The following is a 6,894-nucleotide window of genomic DNA, read 5'->3' as shown; positions in this document are numbered from 1 at the left end:
AACTGCGGAGAGGGACTATTCCCAAAGACGTGAACCCTCATACGGTACTCGATAATGTCTTTGGACAGGTCATTGTCCTGAAACCACAAGAATCTCAAAAAATCGCGATCTTCTTCTTTTACGAGGAAACAGTGAAACATTTGTTCAATATCTGCTGTTATGGCCACAGCTTCTTTCCGGAAACGGATGAGGACTCCAAGAAGAGTATTGTTCAGATCGGGTCCTGTTAGCAGAATATTGTTGAGCGACACTCCATTAAATTGGGCACTGGAGTCGAACACTACACGGATGTTATCAGGTTTCCTTGGATGATAAACACCAAAAATAGGCAGAAACCATCGCTCTTTTCCTTTTCTAAGTGAAGGTGCTACTTCAGCATGACCATTCTTAAACATTTTCTCCATGAACGTGAGGAAATGCTGTCTCATTTCTGACTTTCTGTCCAAGTTGCGTTTTAGTGACAAGAGGCGATTCGTAGCCTGAACTTTGTTATCAGGCAAGCGCTGTCTAGGTGTCTTGAATGGTAGTGGGGCTACCCAGCTGTTGCTGTCATCTCGTTTGAGACCTTGTTGCATTATTCGCAGAAATAAAATGTCTTGGATAGAAGGGGCCACTTTGTTGTCGTCGCTTGTCTGTTGGAACACTGTGGAGCCCAACTGCTTGTTTTCTTGATTGCCTTTAAGTTTACCTGTAGAGAGTGCCGGGGGAATATTGTAAAGCTGAGAGTGGCTATATTTCTCCTTTACATGGAAGACATTCGGGCATGGCTCAAAGATAGATGGGCATTCTTGCTTTGTCAAGCTAGTGTACAATACGTTCACACTCGTGGGCACATGAACATTGCCCAAACAAACATTGCCAACTATAACCCATCCCAGGTCGAGCTTCTGGGCGTAAGGTGCATCATGTGGGCCATTCACTTGTTTCCGAACCTTGTGGACCCTAATGATATCTCGTCCAAGTAGGAGCATAATAGAAGCCTTTGTTTCAAGTTCTGGAATAAGGTGAGCCACTGACTTCAGGTGTGGTTGAAACTGAGCAACTTCAGGTGTCGGAATCTCTGACCGGTTGTTTGGGATGTCATTACACTCTAAAAGACTAGGAAGAGGAAGACTGACTTTCCCATCCAGCGACTCAATTTGGTAGCCAAAGGCTATTCTCCCGAAACTTCTGAAACCCCAGAACAAGTCCTAAGAGAATATGCAGAGGTGGGACCATGGATGTTGAAGGCATCAAAGAACTCTGAACGGGCCAGCGATCTGTTGCTCTGCTCATCAAGGATAGCATAGACTTTCAAGGCTCTGTCACGATGGTTTGTTGGATAGACTTTGACTAAGCAGATCTTAGAGCAGGATCTGTCACTGAGACCACCCTTACAGACTTGAGTGCAGCGAGAGGTGACTTCTGAAGGTTGTATGGTGTTTTCCTCCCCGCCATAGTCTGGCGAGAGGTCTGGTTTATGAGTCCAAGGTGCTGGTCCTGGGTGAAGTGCAGAAATGTGCTTGTCGCTCTCACACTCTGAACATGTGTTCGAGTACTTACAGTTTTAGCTGTGTGTGTTGTTGACATGCAACATTTAAAGCAGATCCCATTCTCCTTTAGGAAAGCCTTACGTTCCTCTAATGGCTTCTCTCGAAAGGCACGACATTTCCTGAGTAAATGGGGCTTCTTATGGAGAGGACACTGTTTATTATAATCCTTGTTTTTAATATCCTGTTCATTTGGGGTGAGAGCCAACATGGGAGACACATTGGTTTTATGAACTGAAATGTCTTTCTGCTTGTTTGACTTCCAAGAAGTGTTGTCTGTTTTACAAACAGAATACGTTTGACCAAAGACTGAAGCTAGGATCATTCCTGATCCTAGCTTGTCGAGCAATGAAGTCCACAAAAACTCCAAAGGGAGGAAACAGAACATTACACTGCTGTTTGTAGTTAGATCCAAAGGACAACCACTTCTCTTGGAGGTTATAAGGTAGCTTTTGAACTATTGGACTGATGCCTCGCTGTATCGAGATAAGACAGACCCGGAAGGCCTCCATCTGCTTTGGCGGATTCCAGTTCCATAAGCAAATCACTTAGTTCGCGTAATTTAGAATAATCTTTGTTTGAAATTCTTGGGAAATTATCAATACGTCGAAAAAGAGCATTTTCAATTACTTCAGGTGCACCAAAACACTCTTCTAGTCTTTGCCATATTACTCGGAGCCCCCTTTCTGGCTGATTAACATGGACAGCCCTGATTCGTCTAGCATGCTCAGCTGACTCTTTTCCCAACCACTTAACCAAGAGATCCATTTCCTCACTGGCTGTCAAGCCTAGATCTCTAACTGTGTTCCTGAATGACCGCTGCCAAGCTCTAAAGCTCTCTGGTTGGTCATTGAATTGAATGAGACCAGTGGTGACCAGTTCGCGACGGGCAAGGTATCTCACAAAGTCACTTATATTTGGATCATCGTGTCGGGAGTATGGAGTGGCATGACTGAGCACTGAGGGAGGTGAAGGATTGTGAGCAACAGGCAGTGCTTCATGTGCACGTGGATTCATTTCCATATTCAAGGAGAAGGAAGGTGCGCATTGTGTGCACTGTGGTTCCTGAGCTGTTACGTTACTGGCAGTGTCACGTGGGGGTCAGCCATGTCTACGTTATGATGGAGGACTGGTACAGAGTAAGAAAGCGCTGCCGCTGTGTAAGTCTGTCTGATTTTGTCCTGAGTGAGTAGACTTGCTTCAGGTGCTAACTGCACGTCATCAAATTTCTTGGACTGCTCAATCACATATTCTCGTGTTCGCTGTACTGGGTCAAGAGGGGGTGTGTCAATTTTAAGTTTATAGCTACGTCGTTCACTACCATCAATAACAGCCTCTAAAGTGTCTGCTTCGGCAGCAGCTGCAGCTTCTATTTCTAACACAAGCATGTCCATTTCAGCCTCTAATTGAGCTTTCTCTAATTTTATTTTTGCTTCCTTTTCTGCATAAGCCAAGCGTGCTTTGGCTGCTTCTGCTCGGCTCTAGCTATAACAGCAGCTGCTTCAGTGGAACTGTTCGAGCGTCTTGTGGAACCTGCAGCATAGGACCTGGTTTTTAGTGTATCTGACTTCTTTTCCTCCATCGCTTTGTTCAAATATACAGTACTAGCTTCTTGCTGTAAACCACGTCTTTTCACTGTTCTGTCCTCTACACAGACTACGTGTTTTGACAGGCAGATAAACACCTTTCCATATCCAAAACTCTATAGACTTCGTTTCTTTATCCACAGGTTTATTGGAATTAAAAGGGTGAAACTAAAACAGAGAAAAAGGATACAAACGCTAAGTGGCTTTATATTAACAACAAACATATCCTCTAAAAGTATATTACTGTGCCTTACACATGTATTATTAATAAACTAGTAAAGAGTTACTTTTCACTGCAAATATATATATATAGTGAAGGATAACATTAAAATAAAATAATACATACAGACGATGCCATCACAAGCACTGAAGATAAGCACAGATGACAGAGGATTTGACTAGTGCGTTTCCATGCACATGACAGCAGCCTTCCTGATTCTTAAATTAACTTCCTGATTACCTCACATGACAGGAAGCAAGGGAGGGGAGGAAAAATACCAGCTGCACCCACTAGATGGAGCTAAACTGCAAATCTTAATACAAAAACAGTTTTAAAAGGTTGTAACAGAACAGTAACACTTTATAACAACATTTCCCAACTTTTTTTTCTATGTAAATGTGTGCTGTGAGGCAGGGAGAAGGTTTAACTTAACTTTTAATAAGAACAATTTCTTAACTTACAGATGCATGTTAATGTATTCATAAGAACTAGCAGGACTCTACAGAGAGTGTAAAGGGACAAACATAATTATAAATGATATTACAATACATCAGAGATGTCGTCTACATCCCTCTTTCCAGGTTTAAAATCCTCAGTTATAAACTTAAAGACTTAAACTTACTAATGGTTAGCAATATATATCATTCTTATATTTCACCCAACACATTAACACATTGTAAATCCTAAATTGTCCCTAGTGTGTGCTTGGTGTGCATGTGTGTGTGTGCGCGCCCTGCGTTGGGTTGGCACCCTGCCCGGGGTTTGTTTCCTGCCTTGCGCCGTGTGTTGGCTGGGATTGGCTCCAGCAGACCCCCGTGACTCTGTAGTTGGGATATAGTGGGTTGGATAATGGATGGATGGATTGGTATTAAAAAAAAAGTGTTTCCTCCGGGAGCTCCGGTTTCCTCCCACAGTCTAAAGACATGCAGGTTAGGTGCATTGGCGATTCTAAATTGTCCCTAGTGTGTGCCCTGCGGTGGGTTGGCGCCCTGCCCGGGGTTTGTTTCCTGCCTTGTGCCCTGTGTTGGCTGGGATTGGCTCGTGCAGACCCCCGTGACCCTGTAGTTGGGATATAGCGAGTTGGATAATGGATGGACATTACCTCTTAAGATCAATTACAATGCAGAAATAACTAAAATGGAGTGTATTAGCCAAATTTTTACTTCACTATTTTAAAACATGTTTGATTATAATTATGTTTGAAACAAAACTTGAAACTTAAAGATATAAATTATAAGATGACTGAAAATGACTGAGACAGAGAGAGAAGAAGACAGGAAGGAAAGAAGGTGAAAGAGCAGTGTGCTGTGTATTTGAGCTTCTTATACTGTGTGTGGGTGGGAAACGATTGGGAGGAGTTTCCCACAGCAAAATAAAAGCTGCGTGTTGTGCTGGACTTGTGCCTGTGTATGTCTGTGTTGGGCTTGGGGACCTGGAGTACCCCCTTCAGGCCACACAGTCCAATACACATACTGTAGATGATTTATATAATAATGCCAGTGCAATTGGAATTGTACAAACAATACTACTACCAAAGGGACAGGTGACACATAATATTATATTGACAGATACTAAAGTGACATGGCTTATGCTGATGTTTAAAGTGACACATTATGCAAAAAGGTTATATAGGGTGGTCCAGATCTAATTATGCAATTTTCATTACGCTATAACTTATTAAGTTTATTTAATAGAAAATCACCTGAAAAATCCCGGACCATCGAGAAGTGTGTGAACTGACAACATGAAGAATCGTCTTTGCGCCGAACTGGAATCGTCCCCACATAAATCAAAGTCATCCAGACGATTTGGATCTGCATAATTAGATCTGGACCACCCTGTATAGCAGTGACCAAGTAGTGAGATATCAGATGTAATGCATAGTGAATACAGCTAATACAGCTTACTGCATAACACATTGCGACCAGTTAGAGTCAAATGGGTCTGGGGACAAAAGATCTTTTGTGTCTGTCCGTATTGCAGTTCAGTGATAGCAACCTACCACTAAACAAACTCCTCTGCTTAGTTATGGTGGTGTATAGTGGGTGATATCTGCTGTGGCAACCCCTAACGGGAGCAGCCGGAAGAAAAAAAAGAAGATTGTGGGTGATATTCATTGTCCGTAATGGATAGAAACTTGCATGGTGTCCTTCTCCACTCTGCTACTGTTACCAGAGAGTCCATTTCCAGGCCCACCACAGATACTGATTGCCTGATTAGCTTATCAATATAATCAGCATCTCACTTCTTAAAGCTACCCATTAAACCCCAAGCACACCACAGCATAGAAGAGAGCACTGGCAACCACTGACTGACAGAACATCTGCAGGAGTTTCTTAAATAGGTTAAAGGAGCCCAGCCACCACAGAAAATAGAGCCGGCTTTACCCTTACCTGAACTTTGTGTTGTCTGACCAGTCCAGCCTGTCATCTAGCTGCACTCCAGTTCAATGGAGACAGGTCACAGTGGTGGTCTAGACCTACGATAGTCCACAACCATCTCCTTGCTTTTGGAAGTATTCAACGGCAGTTGGTTTGACTGACACCATCAAACAAAGTCATTCACCAGACCCCTGTATCACTCCTCCTGTCCACCCCAACACACCCCACAATGACAGTGTCATCCGAGAACGACTGCATTTGGCATGTCCCTGAATTGTAGCTAAAGTCTGATGTGTACAGTTTGAAGAGAAAGGGGGAAAGGACAGTCCACCGTGGAGCTCCTGTGCTACTGGTTACAGTCTGTGAGTTGCAGTTTCCCCATCTGTTAAACTGAGGTCTATCAGTGAGGTAGTCTGTAATCCAGTTCACCAGTTGCAAGTCCACTCCAACCATGTAGAGCTTGTCCCTCAGTAGGAGCAGATGGATGGTGTTGAAGATGCAGGAAAAGTCAAAGAACATGATCCTCCCAGCACTACATCCTTTGTCCTGATGCAAAAGGTTCCAGTGGAAGAGGTACAGAATTGCTTCATCTACACCCACCCCCATGACCCACTGCGTGATCTTACTGTACCCTCAATATTATTGTTCATGGTGGGCCAAAATGCTGTCTCTCTTGCCCCTCTCACTTTGTAGCTTCTGTTCCTACATGTCCCTTATGTAAGATCTTGAGATAATCAGAGTGGAGTGACTGTGGATTAACAGCTCTATGGCCTTTCATGATGATGTTACCTTCCACACTGAATTCATCTCTATAGCCAAAAAATGGTTTTATTCTTCTCTTCTCTGGGATACTACATTCATGACTGGGCCAGCTTTGCTGTAGTAGACCACGGAGGGACTGAAGTGTAGCATCGGTGTCTGTGTCCTCTAGAAGCTCTTTCAGTAAATGTGTTAAAATGTGCTGTACTGACATCACTTCAGTCACACTTTTCTGCCGAGTGAGGGGTCGTGTCTTTCTTTGGGGCACATGAAAGGGTGTCTACCAGAGCCAGGTGTTTCCCACTTTTACAAACCAGGCTGATATTGAAACTCTGTAGCTTCAGCATCAAGCGAGCAAGCTCTGTGTGGAGTGGTTTGTTTTACCAGTGGCTGCTGGTCTGTTTCCATTATTGTAGATT

The sequence above is a fragment of the Polypterus senegalus genome, chromosome 13, assembly GCF_016835505.1.
Source record: "Polypterus senegalus isolate Bchr_013 chromosome 13, ASM1683550v1, whole genome shotgun sequence".
NCBI classification, from domain to species: Eukaryota; Metazoa; Chordata; class Cladistia; order Polypteriformes; family Polypteridae; genus Polypterus; species Polypterus senegalus.
Note: the sequence above shows the minus strand (reverse complement) of the source record.